A 23,059-nucleotide genomic window follows, 5' to 3' on the forward strand; every position below is an offset into this window, starting at 1 on the left:
TCAGGAGGCTGAGGCAGGAGAATCACTTGAACCTGGGAGGCAGAGGTTGCAGTGAGCCAAGACTGTGCCACTGCACTCCAGCCTGGGTGACAGAGAGAGACTCTGTCTCAAAAAAAAAAAAAAAAAAAAGTGTTGCTCCAGTATATGTGAGTATCAAAATGCTGACAGAGAGAAAACATCAAATAGTACTCTGGTATTGTAGGCTGAATGTTTGTGTCCCTCCAAAATTCATATGTTAAAAACTAATCTTCCATGCAGTAGTGTTAAGAGGTGGGGACTTTTAGGAGATAATTAGGTCACAAGGGCTCCACCTTTATGAGTGGTATTAAGTAACTTTGTAAAAGGAGCCTGAGGGAGCTTGTTTGCCCCTTTTGCCATGTGAAGACACAGCAAGAAGGTGCCATCTATGAAGTAGAGGATGAGACCTTACCAGACACAAAATCTGTTGGTGCTTTGATCTTGGGCTTCCCAGCCTCCAGAAGCAAGAAAATTCTGTGATCAAGAAATTTCTGTTTATAAATGACACAGTCTAAGGTATTTTTATAGCAGCCCAAACAGACTAAGACACCTAGTGTCCTTTCCCTTATAAAACCAAGCTAATGAAGGAATACAGTGGGCAATCCTGCCAAGAGTGGTATATAAACAACACAGGGAATTTATGATAAAAGGCCAAGGAAATGGGCAAGAAAAAAGGAGCTGAGAAAACAAGGACACTGCAGAGAGAACCATTAAACAAGCATCATGCTCCTGGCTTATCTCCTTTGCACACTGAGCTCCCAGAGGCTTCCAACAGAGCTCAGCACAGTGAAGACCAACACAGAGAGAGTTTGGCTTGTCACATGTCTAGCACAGCAGAGAAAAGTTGAACGAGAGGCTGTAAAACATGGAGTCAGCCGATTTCTAATAGTGAATCTGGATATTAATTTTTGCAATTTTTGCAGTTACTGTCTACAGAGATGGTTATCAATGTTTTTGATATGGCCTAAACTAAAGATGGAGAAAAAGTGAGTTGATGATGAGTTGGTGTGGATCTTCTTTTGGTAGGAGAAGAAGTTTTATCTGAGATCAGACTCTAGATTGTAAAAGAAAACTCCCCACAAAGGGACAAGCAATTTGTATGAGTGTGTGTCAGGTCCAGAACAAGACATTAGGGGTGGTAAGACCTGTGGACCTTTGTAAAATATATTCCAAACACTTTGCTGGCTGAACAATTACGTTTGTGGCTAAATTTCACTGCTGGTCTGCCAGTTTGCAACTCCTGCTCTAAAAGGTGACTGTCTTCCCAGATAATCTGAAGCTATCATCTGCAGCTCACACTCAGAGGGTGAACTGATGGCCTTACAGTTAGGCTTCTGTTTTATTCCTCGTCAAAGAAGAGCCTCCCCCCACCATCCCTACCCCCTCCGCCAACTCCTCTCTGGTGTTTGCAGCCACCATCCCTATCACCATTTCTAGATTAGAAAAGAAGGCCAGTGGAACTGCCAAAATGGAGAGGAAGAAGGAGACCAAATTGGGACAGAATGTTGGATAACATTAGCAGAAAACTAAAGGCAGGGTGAACACTGTTCCTCCAAGGTTGCTCAGATATAATATCCCAGCTATTTATGTAGACTCCGACTTCAGCATCTGAAGACAACTTCCTCATTCTTGAAGAAAAGGGAAGCATGGACATCTATTCAATACCTGGACCATGTCAATCAAATACCAGCTACCTTACCCCGAGGGTCCCAGAAGAAAGCAGGGTGGAGATGTGACGAAACTCTACATTTTTCCTTTTAGCCCTGAAGATTCTGATTCTTAGGCTACAGTTCAGTTAATTTTCCTTATTTAACGTCAATATGCCTATGAAAGCAGGAATACAGGAACCAAAGGAATAATCCATACATTAAATGTTTGAAACCAATACTAATACAGACTAAAACTTAAAGAACTTAGGCTTAAACTGTGAAAATGCAGACAAGAAAATTACTTCTGTTTTCAAGGCTCCTAAGCAAAGGCCCCACCTCCCAATGCCACACACTGTTCTATTTTCTGAGGCTGTGATCAAAAGCACATACCGGCACTAAGTACCTGAGATGGAAGTGGGAAGAAAGACAATAAATTCAAAACCAAAATCAAATGGAGTCATTTACAATGGGACCACCCAAACTTCACATTGGAAAGGAAATAGAAGAATTTGTTTTAAAGCAGAAACATCTTCTAGAATGATTTCTCTAACCCACTTACTTTACAGATAGAAAGACTAAGGTTAAAAGTGGTTACGTGATGAGACCATATCTCAGTCAGCTCGGTCTGCTAGAACAAATTACTGTAGACTGGGTGGCTTACACAATGTTTGTTTCTCATGATTCTGCAGGTTGGGAGGTTCAAGAGCAAGGATCCATTGGCAGATATGAAGTGCAGTGAGGACTCTCTTTCTGGTTTGCAGACAGCTGTCTTTTCTCTGTATCCTCACAAAGTAGAGAACAGAAAAAGGAAAAAGCAAGCTCTCTCCTGATCCTTCATATGAGGGCACTAATCCCATTCATGAGTCCCCAACCTTGCGACCTAATGACCTCCCAAAGGCTCCACCTCCCAATGCCATCACATTGGGGGTTAGGATTTCAACATACCAATTTTGCAGGGAGCACAACACAAAGTCCATAACAGACCAACTTTATGTGCTAATTATTACTTCAGGGCTTGAGGATGTTGAGTCATGTCATAGTTTCCATTTCGAATTTCATTTCCAATTGGTTAAATAATTTCATCTCATTCCTGAGATTATTTGTGTCTCGGCTTCTCCCCATTTGAAAACACTCTTTAAACTCCTAAAACTTGACATTCAATTTGACAAATATGTATTAAGCACCTCATCATGTGTACCCAGCTCTATTCTAGGTGCTAGAGATCCAATGGAGAGGAGTCTGTGGAGAATAAGATGAGAAAGGAGCTTATGCTCTGAAGCGAAGATGTTTAGAAGCATTAGTTGACCAAGAATATCAAATGTATTAATATCATTTTGTTGCAGTTAATTTCTTCATGTAACTTAGATCATCTCATTCCTTTACATGGGTGTTCTTTCATAAAAAGAACTTGGGCTTTCTCAGAAACTAGATCCAAAGACATGACTTGTAATATGTGTCAGTACTATTGTTATCACAGGATTAAAAATAACAATGCTAAGGCAGGTTGCAGACATTGTTTACATCCACCCCATGACCTCTAGCACCAGTCTACATAAGAATACAGCAACATCTGGAATGGATTATGGAGGGGCACTGGAAGAGTATTAGAAGTAGACTAGTAAAAAGGAAAAGAAAAAAAAAAGAAGAGAAAGAATGGAGAAAAACAACCAGGAGGGAGAAAAAATAACACTAATAAAAAGAAGGTGGAGCTAGAGAATGAAATAGAGAGAGGCAGAGAAAGCATACTGGGACTAGGTAGAGGCCAGGGAGGGACAACCTACGCACATCATTTAGGGAGGTGCTCATTCTTGAAGGGCCTAGATGTCTTGCTTTCCCCACCCTTGTCCCAGCCCTGGTACCAAGGGCCCCTTAGTGACCACATCAGTGCCACTGTTACCCAACACTGGCCAGTAACACATGTAATACCATCTGGGCATAGAGGAAGAAAAACTGCTGAATTAAGTTCTCTCTTTTATGCCACTCCTTCCTAAAGCTGCTCTTTCCTTCCAGGCCACACCAAGGTCTCTTCCTCTCTATTCAGGCTTGGTGAGCTGTTGAGCATTTAGGGATTGTTGCTTACTGCATGTAACTTTTGTGTCTCCAACTGGTGTGTGAGCAATCTGAAGACAGGCACCATGTCTAACTGTCCAGAAGGCCAAGGAAAGGATGGGTACACAGTAGCTTCTCATTAAATGACTCAATGAATAATTGATCAATTGGTTAGTTGTGATGATATTGCTCATCTGCAGAGCTGGAAACAGAGATAATGAACTTCAGTTCATTATTTGACCTTGAGCCATCCACTCATGCCTGCATCCCCTGAAATACAAGAGATCCCCTATCCTGTTCCCCTAAGCATCCACATCATCATACACAACAGGTATTATAAGAAGAGCTGAGGGTGATACTACATTTGTATTAGAAGCCCTAGTGAACAACAGCAGAAAAAGCAGAATATAAAGCAATCCTCTCACTAAAAAATATTTAGTTTACTACTATCTTTACTTGAATAACAGAATACCCAGATTGCCATACACTTTCATTTATAGGGGGAAAAAATCTACTGTGTATGCAGCTGGAATTCAAAAGAATGAAATTTCCATAGGAAATCCCCCATTTCCAATCCAGTTAGACTACTGTTAGTTGAGATTTTAATCCCAACATTACAAAGGAATGAAAGTGTTTGGGTCTTTTTACATTTTGTAAATAATCCTTTAAACACAAGGAGGAGCTTTAACCACTGTATAACACCTGTCTGGGGCATGTAATCTGCCCTGGTCCTTCAAGCCAGCCTGGTCCATCCGCCTGGCAGACACAATCTGGCCTATACAGGTGAGTAGTGAACAACTGCAGGTGGTTAGGACAGCCACCCTCAAGGTGGCTCAAGATAAGGAATCTGACCTTATCTTGGCACCACTTCTAAACTACTAGATCTGCAACCCTCTTTTGGCCAACTTCTTTAGAGTCCTGTTTGGGCAAGGCCTACCTGGTGTTGGTCCTTAGTGTGCTCCTTCTCTGGACTCCCATGGGCAGCACAGCTCTTGCCCCATGGGACATGCCACATGGCTGGTATTCTGACTCAGCCAACCCCGGTGGCCCTGTGAACACAGTGACAGACACTGGGAGCCATTCACAAACCAGAATGAAGCACTTGCTAAAGTCTCAGTTGGACTGAAACAAGGTCTGCACGTGGCTGGCAGGTGAAGCGAGGCAGAACCCCCATCCCTGCTGTTATTTACTTCAATGTTTGTACCTGGGGTCTGAGGGGCCTTCAAGGAAATACATGTTTTCTGTCTATTGATGGGGTTCAAATATGCACCGAGACAAGATGTCTCTGACAGACCAGGAAGGAAGGGAGAAGGGGAGGCAACTCAAGGCAGTTTGCAGGGAGGAAAGGTAGGCACCTGAAAAAGACCAGACCGTGAGGAAAAGACCCTGGAGTGTGGACCAGACTCAGTAACAGACCGTGAAAAGCTGAGGGAAGTCGGGGTTCTGACTCAAGCTGGTGGCAGATATTCGAGCACTCCCCACTCAAGACACCTGACGTGGGTGCACCAGTGAGAGAAAGGATAGAGCGTGTGAGATGAAAGGGCTGGTCTTATTAAGCCCTACAATACTCTGGGGTCCAAGCAATCCTGCTGTGGGACCCTGCTAAGTGAACATAATGCCGAGGAAGAACAGCTCTCCTCTTTTTGCCAAAGCCTGCCAAGGTGTCAAGGCTTGAGAAAGAGTGGTGGGTGCCACAACAGAGATCAGGTTCAGCCATCAAGGCCAGCAACAGTGCAGCAGCTCAGCCCAGAAGACTGGGCTGACATGCAGGCCTATGTTAGACGTCTCTTGGGAACTCTTAGGCATATCTTTTGGTGAAAGGGTGCGGGGGATGGAGGGGAAAGTTGGCAAACTTTTACAGAATTGGTGGGGATGTGAGTACCAAATACAATGGGACCTTGCTCATCTGCTGGTAAAGCTTGAGGATCATTTAGTTACACCGGAGTTCTGAATATTCTAGTCCCTTTTAAAGGATGTCATGAGATGTCTGATCTACCAGGACCAGCCCTGCTATTCTGCTCTGTCCTAGTAATCAGAGGTCTCTAACCTCTGAACCACCAAGAACTTGAGCTTCCACGATTACAGAGAAGGGCTCTTTCTCCCATGTAGAGAACTAGGAAGTAGCTGGTGACCACTATGTCCACATGGGCTCCCTCACCCAATCATCAAGGTCCCCTGTGCTATCCATAGCCTTCCCTCACCCTGGCAAAGGTGATGCAAAGCCTTTACTCTATACACCCATCCAACCTGAGCCTTATCATCTAACATACTCACATGGGGTCTTATTGTACTCTATGCACCCCCAGTTCAAGAGGATGACAAGCGAACCTTACTGTAAATATCTTTTCATGTTTCTAATCCTCCCACACATGCCTCCGGTTTCCTCCCTGGCCCTCCAAGCTTACAGTCTGTTTCCTTCTGTGGTGAAGTTGGGCAAGTTCTGATGCTTGGGGTGGAGAGCCATGAATCATGAGTGAGAGGCTCTGGGAACACCAAGTCCACACTACTCTACTTACAAGTCCTAAACTGCCTAGTGGGATCCAACGCTGACCCCAGTGGAGTTCTTTACCCATGACTGGTGTCCTCAGGAATGTGTCTGTGGGAAGAAAAGTCTCAAATGCTGGGGAATGGAGCCATCGATAATTTCTTTCCTATGTTGGAGTGCAAGAGAGCCCCTAAGGCTGGAGCACTCCCCAAGTAAGCAGGCAGAGACAGAGACCTGAGTCCTACTGCTGAGTCATTTAAATCTGCTTTAGATCGGGTTTTCCCAGGGCATGGAAAGGACAGGGCTCCCAGTGGAGATATCATGTAGCTATAGGGCCTAGAAGTATTTTTTCAGTAGATGAAATTTAGAAATAATTTGAATATTTTATGCTGGGGAGGTAGCTTGTGGAGTGAAATGGTCAGGTAAAGCAAACACTGAGTTCAAGTGCTTCTTTATAAAGGACACTTAACTGATCTAAATATTTGTCAAGCTGAATCGCTACATCCACTCTCACCTGCCTGAAATCAATATGCTCAAGTCAAACGCATTTGCCTGCATCTGAATGTGGAGAATGAACTTCTTAAAGCTGAACTGGCAGCTGGAAGGGGAGAGAGAAGAGCTGGACAGGGAGCCAGGACACCGGAGTTCTTTTCCACTGTGGTGGGATCTGGAAGAAGCTGTTGAATCTCTGTAGAGTTAGCTTTTAAATGCTGTGAGTCTTTGGAAAGCTGTGTGAATAACTGCTAAACACCCAGGACAGCTTATGCATTTTTTGAAAAAGGTAAGTACTTATCTGTTGGAACAAAAGCTCCTCTTTTTGTTTTAGCCTTGAATTCTCAGGCAGTGAATGCACTACCGTGTGCAGAAGGCAAGGACATGGCTGAGCATGTTGTTTTCTTCACCTTATATGGAGCTTCCTTAACAGGTCTGTGCCAAGGTCTTTTCATTCTGAATCACTTGAGCTCTATTCAAAGAGGAGACAGATAAAAAATTAACTGAGTACAGTGGCACACACCCGTAGTCCCGGCTACTCGGGAGGCTGAGGTGGAAGGATCACTTGAGCCCGGGGGAGATTGAGTTTGCAGTGAGCTGTGATAGTGTCACTGCACTCCAGCCTGGACAATAGAGTGAGACCCCAATTCTAAGAGAGAGAGACAGAGAGAGGTTGGGAGGAGGGAGAGAGGAAGGGAGAGAACTTTGGGACTTTGATTTATCCTTGTTTTCTACCAGATACTTGCAAAATGGGAGCCATCTGGTGCTAAAAGAAGGCCTGGTGTTTGCTGCCTTCTCTGGGGGGTGTTCAACAGGGGTATTAGCACCTGTGTTAGGCCCCACCATGCACACACACATACATATGTTCAGTTATGTGCTGGCTCCTTGTGAGTGAGTGAGTATCAGGAAGGACTGGGGATTCTGTGGCTTTCATTGGCCACAGATGAGTCCACACAGTTCTCCAGCAGTGGTGCATGCAGGGACCAGGTCCCCCGATTCCCCAGTCACCACAGCTGTGCAACCAAGAACACACTGTATCTTGTGGCCAGCCCTTTTCCTGTGGAGGAAAAGGTACTTCTGAGCCTGTACATGCCCTTTATGCCTTGGTCTGGGAAGGAGAATGTGGCAATGAAAAGTCACCACTTTTATTGCCATCCTTAATATGGTTGATTAATTGCAAAAATACCCTCAGCCCTTTGCCCCTGCCTGAGGCCACACCTTTGCAATGTGACTTTGCATTTGCACCCATCAATAAGTGGAGTCTATTTCCCCATCCCTAACATCTAAGCCTGCCTCGGAACTCACTTTGACCAACAGAATGTGGTATAAGCGATGATGTGCCAGTTCTGAGCCTCAGTCTCAACAGGTTTTGGGCACTTCTTCCCTCTCTCTCTCAGACCCCATGATTACCCTGCAAACAAGCTCACACTACTGGATGACAGAGACATACGGCCCAGTCATCCTGTCACCATCACTGTTTGTCAAACAGCTGCCTGACATATGAGTAAAGTCTTCCTAGACCAAGAGCCCTCAGCCATCCTGCCAGCTGACCACAGATGCACGAGCAAGTCAAGCCAAAATCACCCAAACCCGGCACAAGTCAATAGGCTGGTGAGCAATAATAAATGCCTGTTGTTTTCAGTTACTGAGTTTTGGGGTGACTTGCTACACAGCAATACCTGACTGATACACTTACTCATGACAGGTTGGTGTAATACTAGCCGTTGGGCATTCAGATACTTTATTTCACAGATTGACTGGATTCCTGCCATATATATAACCAGGATTGTTCCAGGCTCTGTGGATACAATATCTCTGCCCTCCTAGAGTTTACATTCTAAAGGATGAAGACAAACCACAAATAAATAAATGAGCATGTAAATAACAACAATATCAGCATTAGTAAGCAACATACAGACCATTTAAAAGATTATATGATAAAGAATAACTGTGCATTACTGGTCTGGTGTCCAGGGAAGCCACACTGAAGAAACATTTAGACAGATCTGAATGTCAGTGTAGAGTGGGCCATGTAAAAATTGGAGAAGAGCACTCCAAGCAGAGGGAATTGCAAATGCCCAGGCCTCAAGGTTGGACTATGGTGTCTGAAAAAACAGAAAGAAGACTGTGCCTAAAGCACAGTGAGAAAGGGGATGTGGGGAGGGAATGGAGAGAACAGGTAGGGCATTTAAGCCAACGTAAAGAATTTGGACTTTATGCTAAATGCACTGAGCAAGCTATTATCACTTTTAAAATAGGAGAGTAACATATCTGATTAATGTTTAAATGGATTCCTCTGGCTGATGGGCACAGAGTGGTTATTAAGGGGAAGACATGGAGGAACTGAATCAGTTAGGATAATGCAGACTGAGCCAGGTTTACAGCAATGGAGATTAAGAGATCAAATGTGTTTTGGAGGAAGAAGTGACAGGACTTGAGATGAATTGGATGTGGGAGTCAAAGGAGAGAGAGGAATCAGGATAACCCCTAGATCTTGGTCCAGTAACCGAATGAACTGAAATGCAAGAAACTCATAGAGGAGCAGGTTTAGGGGCTGGACATTCAAGTCTGTGGTGCCTGTTAGGACAAGGGGCAGGCCTGGTGTTTTGGGAAGGGGTCAGCACTGGAGGAACAGGTTGGATGTCACTGGCATAAATCTTAGACTGGATGAGGTCACTGGAGGACAGCAATTAGGAGTGACAAGAGCCCAGGACAAAGACCTGGACATTCCAACATTTATGGGTCGGGCAGTTGAGAATGAGCCAGCAAAGGAGATGAAGAAGAAACTGCCAGTAATGTGAGAGACAGATGTGGAGGTCTCCAAGACCAAGAGAGGAGAATGGGCAAGAAGACGGCCGTGGTCCATTGTGCTAAATGCTCCTGGCACATATAGGGGACAAGGACTTTGCTGCATTGAATCTGGCAAACTTTCAAATGCATTGTGCCTTCCTTAGGGCAATAATGAATCACAGAACCTAAAGTGGATTGTAAAGTTATTATCTGGACTCTCTGTCCTACAGGCCTCTACTCTAGATAGCTGGGATTAGTTAATACCAACCCCTGCCCCTACTTAATCCTTGTTCCCATTGGTTCAGTTATTCCCCAAACTCCATGACTCTCTCTGCAGGCCCAGAAATATAATGACCCATCAGGTTCATCAATATCTAAATTCTCTGGAAACCATAACCTCCCTGAGGGCAAAGATGGTGTCTGTCTTGTTCATGCTGTATCCCATCACCTAGGATATTACCTAGCCACAAATACATTCTTAATAAACATTGGGTACATGGAGCAATGTTGAATCCCATTTGCCTTCCTACCATCAGTGCTGGCCCCCGTGTCCATGCTGCCACTAACTTATCCCCTGTGGACAGACGTGAGGCATTTTTTTCAACATTCCCCAAACTCCAGTTTCTCTGGGTTGGGGTCCTATCTTGCTCTTCGGGGTCTTTATAGGGCAGTATGCTATGGCTAGGGCCAGATCCCCGGACTGCAGCTGACTTTTCAGCTGTAGATATCTCACTTGTGGGCTGGTGAGATGCTCTTTGGTACCTGTGCCATCCCTACAGTTGGGAAAAGCTTAACCTTCACTACATCCAATGGTCTCATCTCCCTCGACCTCACCTTTAAGATTTTTATAAGTGTTTATTGTTGTGAAATCTCCTAATTGCTTTGTATTCAATTCACACATCTGCAGGGTCTGTATGGCTGGGTGATAGGAGGGGTTTGTGTCAGCTTGACCCGAAATATTGTCTCTGTAAAAGTCAAGTTTATAATACTTGGCAGTGGCATCAGGGAAGGTGCATGTGACTTTTTGACCCCTAAAAAGGCATTTCAGTTAATCTGCAATGCTCACCAGGATGTTTGTGTGTGAATCAGTATCAAAAGTTTCACTTTCAGGATTTCATTTGAACCCTCTCTCAAAAGAGGGCATTTGGTAACCATTCCACAGCAATCTAAAACGACTCACTTGCTCATCTGAGTACAATTCTGTTTTCTGGGACATGGTCAGGTGTTACAAGGCAGAGCCCTGAAAATTTAACCTCATTTAACCTGAGCAAATATCATCCTTTAATCATAATAATGGGTTTTTTTTTTTTTTCAATTAAAGGCTTTGGTAATTATACTGAGCTTAACTTGGTAACAATTCTGCTACTACCTTCTACTGTAAGGATCTCATATTTGCTTGGCCTGTGAAAGGAAATTATCACAGAAGCAAAATCAGATTTTGGTTGAAGTCAAGACACATATTAAATCTGATGCTTCACAGCTGAACACAAGCCTCTCCACCTCCAATGGACTCCTCCTGACTGTGTGCGGACAGACACTTAATAAACGCTTTTGATGAAGGTCTCTCTGTCTTAAAAGGAAATTAGATTGTTCTGACAGTATCTCCTCATCACTAAACTGCTGGTTGCTATCCAGCAGCCTGTGATCCTCTAGGTGTTTGCAAATTGACTGCTTAATGTTTTGCATTTCTCTATGTTCACCTTTTTGGGGTGAGCAGCCACCTGTATAATTTCTGATATAGGTGATGTGTTTGTCTTTTGGTGGTGGTCTTGGCCATTTCATTGACACACACACACACACACACACATTTTTGTTTCAGAACAGTTTCCTAAGCTCCTCATTCATTCACTTTGTACATATTGATACCAAACCTATGGAAGGACATTAGGCTAATCCCTGGGGACACACTGATTAGACAGCAGATTCTTGTCCTTTTGGGGCTTAAAATCTAGTGATTGTAATTTCAGATAGTAGTTAGGGCTATGGATAGAATAAATTGGCACCACAATGGAGACTAGATGGGGAGAACTCTCCAAATAGAAACATTTTAAGCTGTGACCTGAAGAATAAAGGAGGGAGAAGTAGAGGAGGAAGGAAGTGACAAAAGCAAAGACCCTGGGGTGAGAAAGAGCTTAATTTGTTCCAGGATCTAATGGAAGGCAAAGGGGAGTGGACATTGGGAAGAGGCTGAAACACGGGTGAAAGGTGGCCATATTATCAGATGCCTTGTAGGTAGGGTGAACATACATCCCAATTTGCCAAGAATAGTCCTGGTTTAGACCTTTGTCCTTGTACAATTATGGATAGGGCCTCCTCTCACTCTCAAAAGTGTCCTGGTTTGCACGATAAGTTATCTGGTCACCCTGCTTTAAAAGCATGTCAAAGAGCTGGGTTTTTATCCCATGTGAGATGGGAAATCATTGAAGGGTATGAGGCAGGGGTATGGCAGGACTAGATTTATGTTTTCAGATTGTTTCATCGTCAGTCTGAAGGGAGCCAGGTGTGGAAGTGGAGAGAACTGTAGGAAGGCTATTGTAGTGGCTCAGGGAAGAGCTGAAGGTCAACTGAGCGTCACATTTAAAAATAGATTACACTAAGCAACATTCTACCATCTTCTTTCTTTCAGGCTCCTGGTGCTGGTTCCAGCAGAATAGACACAGAGATGCATGGCCTAACTCCCACTCCCTCTTCAGGACTGAGCCACGCAGCCCCCCATCTGCCAGAAGTGTTAGCTGTTGACGGCTCACAGCTGAGTCCCTCCCAAGGCATTGCTGAAAAGAGCCACCTTGCTCTAGGATGTGCCCCCACCCTGGGGGCAGCATACATTCCAAGTGATTAGTCCATAGTGTGGTACAAAGGTTGTACCCGTCTTGCCTGAATTCAGGATCTCTTGGAAAACCACCCCAGTTCTGCAGCTCCTGGTGGGGTGCTGAGGCCTCTGCTGCAGCTGCATCGCAGTTTACTTTCCCCTCTGCCTAGTCCTGCTGCCTTCACTCCCCAACAGGTATTGTTCCCCAGAGAACTCCCTGCCCCCAGTCACCTGTAAGCAAATCTCCACTGCAGTCTGTGGCCTGGGAAACCTGCTCTAGGATCCCAAAGTGAACACAGCTTCCCATTGAAATGTGTCTTTGGGTGTTAATCTGTCCTGCCATCTTTACATCTAATCAAGAGGTAGAGCTTCCTCTGGTGTTCCTGCTGGGTACATAAAGGATCTTTTCCATTGTCTTTTATGTCGTTTGTAAATTGAATCACCTCATTTGTTCTGACCTGGATAATATTCTCAGTTAATGCTTGTGTTGGTTCGCGACACTGGGTCTCTGTAAGCAGACACCCTTACCACTTTTTATTGCATCCCAAGTACTTATTTCAGATATTGTAAAACAACAGCTCTCCTTTAAACACCTTGTTTTTCTATTACCTAAATTTAGTTTCTTCTTTTGGTACTTGAATTATTTCCTTAGGGAATGTAAAGATCCCATAAATTCCTTTTTTATTTCTTTTATTCATGAGATTATTCCTAGTACTTCTAGATAGTAATTTGAAATTTATTGAAATAAATTACAATAGGACCCCATTCTTTATAGTTCATTATCACCAAGAATGCAATATATCATGGATTAAATCATGCTCTCCCCAAATGTAACTACAACCAACAAAAGACTGATGCAGGGCCATTAGAGGATAATAGGAAAGAGTTGGCAATCTTTTCAAAGTAACGTGTTGAGTCTTCGCTCCTTCACAGGCATAAGGGGAATGAATGTGCATGTAGGTGAGCGAGTAAGAACCAGGAAAGGGTGGGGGCGTTTCCTCACACTTTAAGCACCGGGGATTTGCCCATGCATCTGGTGGGAAGTCTTTTGCCTGGTTTCCAGCCGTCTAGCCACATGAAGTCGCCAGTCCCCACCTCTGCTAATAGTAAAGACGACATGGGAAGAGAGAAGGGATGTCTACACAGACTTATACTTTAATTCTCTCCATTCACTCATTCAACAAATATTTTTCAGTTCCTCCATAGTACCATGCCCAGGTGGCACCATGCGAGATACAGAGCATCTCTGTACGCACTCTGACTCCTGACTTGAAATGTGCCTCTTGGTGCTGAATCCCATAACAGGGTAATAAAAATATTCCAATTTTTTTCCTTTTGATAACTTTTTTCATTAAAATTCAAATTTTCTTCTATTTCAGATCACCCGCTCTGAACATGCCATCTACTGTGGAAATCTTCAATCTTTAATTAATTTTTCCTGTTACAGGAAGATTAAGTCTAAAAGGGTATCTTCCCTAGTTGATCCAGAACTAAATAACATTGTTTTCAGTACTTCCAGTAACTTGCTTACACTCTTACTTCTAAAGCATTGAATGTATCATCTTATGTGCTTGTCACCCCCAGCTTGTGTCATAGGAGAAAGTATACGGAGATCAGGTACAACTTCAGTTCAACAGCTTATGAGCTATTGGATCAGTCTCCTTATTAATCTCTCAGAGCCTCAATTTCCTTGTTTAAAATGGGGGCAATACCTACCTTAAGGAATTTCTTGAGGATCAAAAGAAACCCTAGTAACAAAGCCTTGAACCATGTCTGACTTATAGTATATATTCGAACTGCAAGTTCTTTTCATGTTTTGTCCATGAATTCTTCATTCATTCATTCATTCATTCATCCAACAACCAAGCGTTCACTGATGCTCCAATTGTGCAAGACACTGTTTTAGGCCTTGAGAATACAAACTGCACAAGCAGGACAATGTAACCAGTGTTATGCAGGGTCTGGTCTAGTGGGAGGAGAAGACAGTGACCATGGCCCATGATGAGTGACAGAATGAAAAGTAATCAGGAAGATATGACAGGAAATACAGGGAGAATGGGAGAGTCTGCTTTATGTTGCATAATCAGAGGGCAGCTCTGGACAGGCAAAATTTGAGCTGAGACCTAAATGACAAGGAGTGAAGCCAATGGAACATCTGAAAGAATAGTTTTCTAGAAAGAGAGCCCAGCTAGTGTGAGCCCTAAAGTAGGTAGAAAATGGGCTTGGAGGGTTTTATATGAGGAGAAGCGGGAAGTAGGCAGAGGCCTGGTCATTGTAGGTCATGTTGGCTAGAGTAAAGAGCTTGTGTTTGATTCTCAGGGCAATGAAGAGCCTTTGGAGAATTTAAAGCAAAGTGGGGAGGGGGAGCAAGAGCTGATTTACATTATTCTGAACAGCACCAGGAGGGATAGTACTGGATAATAAGAGTGGTAAAAGGAGACCATTTAGGAGGTTATAGCAATTGTCCAGGGTGGCCTGGCCTGCCACGGTAGCCACAGAGACGGTGAGAGGTGAGGAGGTGCCAGGTACCGTCATGGGAGACATAATGACATTCGATCAATGCTGAACTACATATATGACAGTGGTACCATGAGATTATAAAGGAGCTGAAAAATTCCCATCACCTAGTGACCTCGTAGCTGCTGGAACATTGCAGGGCAATGCATACACACATGTATGTGGTGATAGTGGTGCACACAAACCTACTATGCTGCCAGTCCTATAAAAGTGTAGCACACAGGATTATGTACAGTACATAACACTTGATAATGATAACAAATGACTAGGTTACTGGTTTATGCATTTACCATACTATACTTTTATCGTTATTTTAGAGAGTACTCCCTCTACTTATTTAATAAATATAGTTAACTGTAAAACAGCCTCAGGCAGGTCGTTCAGGAGGTATTCTAAAGAAGGCATTACTATCACAGGAGATGACAACTCCATGCGTGTTATTGCCCCTGAAGACCTTTCAGTGGGATACAGTGTGGAGGTGGAAGACAGTGATACTGATGATCCTGACCCTGTGTAGACCTATGCTAATGTGTGCTTGTGTCTTAGTTTTTCACAAAAAAGGTTTAAAAATAAAAATACAAAAGAATAAAAAAGGTTATAGAATAAGGATATAAAGAAAGAAAATACTTTTGTACAGCTGTATAAGTGTTTGTGTTTTAAATTAAGTGTTATTACAAAGGAGCAATAGAGTTTTCACAAATTAAAAAGTTAATAAATGTTAAAAGTCACTGTAAGCAAGCTAAGGTTAATTTATTTTTGAAGAAAGATATTTTAAAAATAAATTTAGTATAGCCTAAGGGTACAGTATTTATAAAATCTACAGTAGTCTACAGTAATGTTCTAGGCCCTCACCTTCACTCACCACTCACTCGCTGACTCACCCAGAGCAACTTCCTGTCCTGCAAGCTTCATTCATGGTATCTTTTAAAGGTATGCCATTTTTTATCTTTTATACCGTATTTTTACTGTACCTTTTCTGTGTTTAAATACTCAAATACTTACTGTTGTGTTACACTTGCCTACAGCATTCATTCAGTACAGTGACATGCCATACAGGTTGTAGCCAAGGAGCCATAGGCTGCATACCATATAGCCCAGGTGTGTAGTAGGCTACACCATCTAGGTTTGTGTTAGTACACTCTGTGATGTACACACAACTAAATTGCCTAACAGTGCATTTCTCAGAACATGTCTCCAGCATTAAGCAATGCATGACTGTATATATATCTTAGAGTAAGAGCCAGCAAGATTTAAAGCTGGACTGAACATAGGAGGGAGCTGAGGAAAGCAAGGGATCAAGAAGGATTCGTAGGATTTGACTTGAGCCATGGAACGATGGAGGTGCCATTATACACTCAGATAGCGAACACTGGGAAGGTGCAAATTAGAGGTCCAGCAGAGAATCCTAACAGAGACCAGTACAGAATAAAAACCAAGAAAGTGTGAAAATACAAAAGCCAAGAGAATGGTAAGCAATGAGGGTATGATTCACAATTTTTATAGCCACTGGACTTACTTCGCAAATATTCCATTATCAGCAAACAGCTTTAAGCCCCGTCACCAAACTGGCAACCCCAAAAGTCATTTTGGTACTCACTTCTCAAATACGTCAGTGTTATTGGGTTAAACTGTGTCCTCCTCTCCCCTCAGATAAGACATGTTGAAGTTCTAACTCCCAGTACCTTAGAATGCACCCTTTTCGGAGATAGGGTCGTTACAGAGGTGATCAAATGAAGATGAAGCTATCAGGGTGTGTCCTAATCTCCTATGATGAATGTCCTTAAGGAAAGAGGAAATTTGGACAGAGACACATACACAGGGAGAACATGGCGTGAAAATGAAGGCAGAGATCAGAGTGATGGAGCAGTAGCCAAGGAAGTCAAAGATTGCCTGCAAACTACTAGAAGCCAGGAGAGAAGCACAGGACTGTCTCATCCTCACAGCCCTCAGAAGGAACCAATCCTTCTGTCACCTTGATCTCAGACTTCTAGCCTCTAGAACTGTGAGATGATACATTCCAGTTGTTTAAGCTGCCCAGTCTGTGGAACTTTTGCTAGACAGCCCTGGCCAACTCCTACAGTCAGTGTGTCAGGAGGGCAACCACAGGTCTTCCAAAAGACAAAATTGCTTTCTGGGACAATGTTAGCCACTGTGGGCCATCTCCATGGGCTTTGTTCTTGGTATTTCAACATGGAACTTTGTTGCCTATGCTTGTAAACACTTGCAACAAAATTACACGGGGTGAGTACTGCTGGGGAGTGGTGGGTGATGCAGAAATCCCACATTTGCCAAGAAATGGAGAGAAGACCTCAAGCCTCAGGGAATAAATGAAACAGAACGCATCTGAGGAAAGCAAAACCTGAGTACATGCATTCAATACAGAAGCAGTGAGAAGAACCTTCCATAAAGGAAAACATTGCCTATGCAGCATTCAGCCCCAGGAAGTAGCCCTGGGGAAAGGCAAGGTGAAGCTGCCCCACCCTGTTTGCCCAAATTAGTGATAACTTGTTTTGACAATGTACACATTTGGAAAGTCTCTTCTTTTACTCTACTCATTTCTGTTCCCATAAGGCACATGCTTGGTTTCTCTTTTTATCCTAAATTTATAAAATTCAAAAGAAAATATGACTTTTTTTACTTTCAAAAATTTAGGAAGTATTCTTGAAGTATTCTAGTTAAGCTGGTTTTGATCATAAGGAACAGATACCCACAAATGTAACCAATTTAAACTGGGGTTGGGGGTGGGGGCTATTATCAGGATTTATATGAGGTAGTAAGAGGGAGATTCTATTGAAACCAAGAACTTCAGTAGTAAAAATAGACCACGCTTATGTAGTGTGCCAGTTGTTTTTTTGTTTGGGGTGTGTGTGTGTGTGTGAGACAGGGTTTCACTCTACTGGCCAGGCTGGAGTACAGTGACATGATCTTGATCACTGCAGCCTCCACCTCCTGGGCTCGAGCAATCCTCCTGACTCAGCTTCCCCAGTAGCTACAACCACAGTTGCATACCACTATGCTCAGCTAATTAAAAAAATTTTTTTGTAGAGATGGAGTCTCACCATGTTGCCCAGGCTGGTCTTGAACTCCTGGGCTCAAGTGACCTGCCTCGGCCTCCCAAACTGCTGGGATTATAGGTGTGAGCCATGGTGCACCAAGCTGAGCCAAATGTTTTTGTAAGGGCTTTATGTGTGTTAACTTGTTTGTTCCTCACCATATCCCTAAGAGGCAGATACTGTACTGATCCCCATTTTACAGAGGAGGAAACTAAGGTACAGAGAGGTTAAGTGCCTTTGCCCAAGGTTACACAGCTAGTAAGTGATGAGCCGGGATTTGAATCAATGGCTGGTGTCAAGGAACGTTCCTTAAAGTACAAGTCAGCTACCCCAGGGGAACCTGAATGGAACTGCAGTAGATTAGGGATTCTCCCTATTGCCCTCCATCTTCCCACCCTTCTCCCTCTTCCTCTCTCCCTCCTTCCACATTTCTACCTTTCCTCCACCTCCCTCCGGCCCTCTCAGCATTTCTGTTTCCCCTTTTGTGTGTGTCGGCTCTGTTCTGTTTTGGCCACTGACTTACTTTTTCTCTCTTTATGCTCTGTGTAGCTTCTACTTACTCCTAGCTTCTCAGCCTGGATATGGCCCACTGTGACTGTTCCAACCTCCCATTGCTCATTAACTCATTGAGATTTCTTAGTACAGAATCCCAGTGGACAAAATCCTACTGGACCAGCCCATGAGGTGCCCCCCAACTCCAGTCCAATCGGGTATGGCTACATGCTGAGTCACAGGAACTAAAAATGAACAGCCCCCGACCATGCGGGGCCAGGCCCAGGACAGCTGCTGCGAGTGATGCCTGGTAAGCACAGGATCATCTTTGTTTTTGCAGAAAAACTATCTACTGATTAATTCTGTCACATATAAGCCTGCCAGTCAAATCCCTACCCCTCTGTGGCCTGTGTCCCCACACATGACGTCCCTGGTGTAACGATACTCACACACGCTGTGTGCCTCTGTGAGATGGTAATAGCGGATAGTGAGTGAATAAATGAGAATCTTGTCTGGCTCCTCCAAGAGAAGACAAATGGGCCTGTGTTGCAAGGTATATCTGATCAAAGGGGAACCCAGGCATCAGGAGGAGGCTAGGGACAGGGGACCACGCCATTGCATGGTGACACTCAGCAGACATCTGCCTCTCAAATAAACCAGAGTCCTCAATCTGTGTTGAGGGTAAAAGCTGGAAACTAGGAGAGAGAGACGCTGCCTGGGTAAAGAGACAGAAGGAACTCAGCCTAGGTCCAAGGGGGAGCTCATTCCACCTAGAAAGAGAATCCTGATCTCTCTGGAAATAAAGGAGAGATGTTGAGCTACAAGGAGGCAAGGCTCACAGAGCCAGATGAAAACATCCTGCTTAGAGCATGTGGAATGTCTCTGTTAGATTTCTGCAGTCACTGAACTATAAACTAGGCTCCTGCAATATATATCTGCACTTGGTCACCTGAATATATAAAGGTGTTTAAAAAGCAAGTCTGCAAGCCATTTCTCTCTTTTTTTTTAACTGACTCTCTTCCAAAAAAGTAACTAAATGACACATTACTATGTTTCCACATAATCTCTTATCAGACTTGAGCAGATTTGTCATAGTCCTAGACAGGTTTTAGTATCTTTGTTTATCCCAGCCTTCCACACCTTGCAAGATCATTCAGCCTTCCTTCTAGAAATTTTATTCCCTTCTTTGATACACTTGATTGACTGAAAACAGGTTTTGCATATACTTCAAGAGAATAAAAATATTTTTTGCATTAAAAATAGAATCACCACAGGCACAGAGACAGTTAGACATTTAAACAAAGGGTATATCAAATCTTCTATTCTTCTAGCTAATCTATTTTCAGTACTGCCAGAAACACCTAACAAACTATAGTCTCACAAAATCAGAATCTGTGGTACTAGTATCATGTGGTGATGATTAACCTTGTCAACTTATTTTTTAAATAATCCTCATCGTTTATACCATTGTAGTAAAGGGTTCCCCTCTCCCATGCAGCAAGTCCAGAATGAAAGTGGGTTGTTCCCATGGCAACAGAATACAAGGCAGAGAACTCCAGAGAAGGGGGGCGGGTGCATCTCTACACTCAAGGCCATAGCTGCAAGAAAGCCCCAGGCTCCAGGATGGTGGCAGCAAAGAGATGCAACCTGCCATGACATCACACTGCCAGATGGCCTGCTGTTGACATAGGGTTCCCCCCCAACTGATTATTTGCATAAATCTGGATCATTCATTCAAAGAAAAATAAAGGATTCACTCAAGTATACATTGACGTACTTATTAGACAGTTTTTCTCTTTGAACAACTTAGTTTTACAAACATTCCCCAAACACCAAGCACATAGTTGCCTTACACATGGAAGCTGTTTAAGAAGCATGTATTTCACAATATATTGGACCGCTTCCTGAACCAGGTATTGCTCAAGATCCAGAGGAGAGTTCTCTCTCTCCAGAGAGTTCACTGTTTAGTGGGTGGACAAGCATGTATAAAGATCCATAGAACCTTACATATCAGCTTAATGATAGACTTGCCCAGGGTATCACAGGGGTGAGAATTCAGGAGAGGAGACCACAACCCTGGAGAAATACACAGGAGGGGAGAAAGGAGACAACGTACGTGTCACATGACCCCGAGGATGAATGAGGAGCTATTGATGCTCCATTGTTTGCTCTGTCTGCTTGCTTTGAGATTGTTGGCGGAGGAAACAGCACAAGCAAAGACCCAAAGGCAAAAAGTAGCACAGTCTAAGTAGGGGAAGCATATGCAGTTTGCTCGTGTTGAATACAAATCTGTAAGGCAGGGACTGGAGGGAGCTGAAGCTAGAGACACAGGGAGCTAAGATGTTAAGAGAACATGTAAGTCCCTCCATCTGGAGAGCTTGGACTATATTTTCTGGGCAATGACGGCACCAACGTGATAAAGCCTGCTTTCTGGATAGACTCAACAGCAGTGAGGAGAGTTGCTTAACAGATAAGATTGGAGTCCAGAGGACCAGTCCCAAGACTGCTTCAAACATCCAGGCAAGAGACAATAAGAGCCTGACTTAGATGGAGGACTAGGGATGGAAGGGTGAGGAGACATTCTAGAAATATTTAGTGAGTAAAGTCACATAGCTTCTCAGCATGACTCACCTTCCCAAATTCCTAAGACTCAAATCTCCATCCACGTCTCCATACCAATTTCAACACTAAAGAAAACCTGGAGGGAGGAAGGATAAGATTTGCAGCGGCTAAAGCTCCTTCAATAGTACATAGCTTATACAGTACATTCGTTGAGCCACTTAAAATGATCAGAGTCACTTTAAACCTTATTGGCTGAGTCGATGAACAGGCAAAATATTTCTTTCTTGAATAGTCCAGTACATTGTTTTCCACAATTAGCGGTCACTGCGGTCAGAAAAAGAATGGAGATTTTTAGAAAGATTCTGAACAATATATCAATGCCAACTGAGAGTGGCAGGCACAACAAAACTGATAATGCTTCATATTGAGATAGGATCATTCCTCTGTGGCTTTCCTAGTTTCACAGTGAATATTAATTTTTAGAGCATTCCTATGAAGTAGAAAAGTGGCAAAGCAAGTTGGCTCCATTTCAGTGTGTGGGGTGGGGGTGGTAAGATACTAGTGCAGAGAGATGAACTGACTCGTCAGAGGCAAGGCTAGTTGGAGGAAATCCAGAGGGCAGTTTGGGCTTCTTGGTTTCTTCTGGTTTTATCATCTAAACCCATCCTAATGAGGTTACTGTCTTTAACTCAGCCTGTCCAGATCTCATCTAAAAAGAGGAAGCAAAGACCTGGGTAATTTTCCAGATAATTTCTTTAAAAGAAAAAAAAGCAACCTCTCTTTCCTCCAAATTGTTTATAATTGATGCAATACAGGAAGTCTCACTGCTTGTTAATGAGTTCCCAAACTCAAATTTTGCTATTTAATTTCTTTTTGAAATCTGCGTTTGCCCAAAATATCTCAGTAATTCAAGTGGAAGGGGAAGTTTTGCCTAAATTATGAAAATGACCTCAATTTCCTTCTTTGCGTAGCTAAGGGAGAAGTGGGCAGAACATGGTATCTGAGCTGTAGGAATCAAACCCTTCCCCATGGCCTGGGGTACATGGATCCCCTCTTGGTGTTGGGGAAACCCCACACTCAAGTTCAACATTGTCATCCTGTTTTCCGTCGTCAATCTGTAAGTCTTCATCCTTTACTCATTTGTATCTCCCAGGACTGCAACAGACACCACCTGCTTTGTTTCATTTATGCATTAGTAAAAACGTAGGACTTATACTAATGATTGGAAGAAATGACTCATTTCAAGTTCTTGCTACAGGGTCAGTCTTGGACACAGTTTATTTTGTATGTATATAAAATGGGTAAATTGAGCTAGCAGTGATGAAGCAAGGAAATGACTGCCCTGCCTGCTTTTTTGCCAAAGCACACGTCCCAGTTCTTTGTCTGACTCTAGTCCCTGTCATCTGCCAGGCTGCTTTTGTCTTTCCCTCATTCGGCCACTCTTCCCTTACTCCTTTCTTCTTGTATCTCTCGGGATAGAGCCACATGCTTCTGGACGGCTTCCATTCAGTGAGAACCTTGGATAACAAGGTGGTCCACAGGCAGCAGTTCCGCTGAAAAGCAGCAGCCCTATCCTGAAGCTATTTTGGAGGCAGACTATGAGTCGATAGCAGGACACCAACAGTTTGCCTCTTCACTGGGGCTCACAGACAAAAGCCTCAGATCTTGATGATGAACAGCGGCAGCTCCTTTGGGCGGGCATGTGGGCTGTCCTGCTGCTCCCAGCAGTCAGAAGAGCCAAGAACAAAAGATGTCCGCCAGGCCGCCCTGGTACCCAGCCGGAGCACACTGGGTGTCTTGCACACTCACATCCACACACTGCCCGACTCCCTGTGGCATGGAGATTGCTCTCTTCTGGATTCACACATCTCCCAAAAGGAAGAGCCCCTTTCTGAGATAAAATCACTGCATTTTTACACCCTGAACAATTAGACAAGATTTCCCAAAATGTAAGAGCAGTTAGTAGTTAGTAGACTCCATCCAAGGCGGTGAAGGCAGGAGGAGAGAAAAGGAGGGAGGAGGGAGAGGGTGGGGGAAGGAGAGCAGCAGCTTTGGAGTCTTTGTTTCTCTCCCATCTGGCTGAAAGCCAGAGGCAAAGATCGAAGAGACCTATCCTTTGTCCACTGATCTGACAGTCATCCCA

The 23,059-nt window shown here is 43.6% G+C and overlaps 1 long non-coding RNA gene across 1 annotated transcript; it reads left to right on the plus strand.

The window, feature by feature from the left end:
• The first annotated feature begins 7,027 nt into the window (after positions 1 to 7,027).
• Positions 7,028 to 12,708, plus strand: LOC134808002 (uncharacterized). Its single transcript, XR_010149856.1, has 2 exons — positions 7,028 to 7,126; positions 12,110 to 12,708. It is a non-coding gene; the product is annotated as an uncharacterized LOC134808002 (long non-coding RNA).
• Positions 12,709 to 23,059: the final 10,351 nt, after the last annotated feature.

This window comes from Pan troglodytes, chromosome 13 (genome assembly GCF_028858775.2).
Source record: "Pan troglodytes isolate AG18354 chromosome 13, NHGRI_mPanTro3-v2.0_pri, whole genome shotgun sequence".
NCBI lineage: Eukaryota > Metazoa > Chordata > Mammalia > Primates > Hominidae > Pan > Pan troglodytes.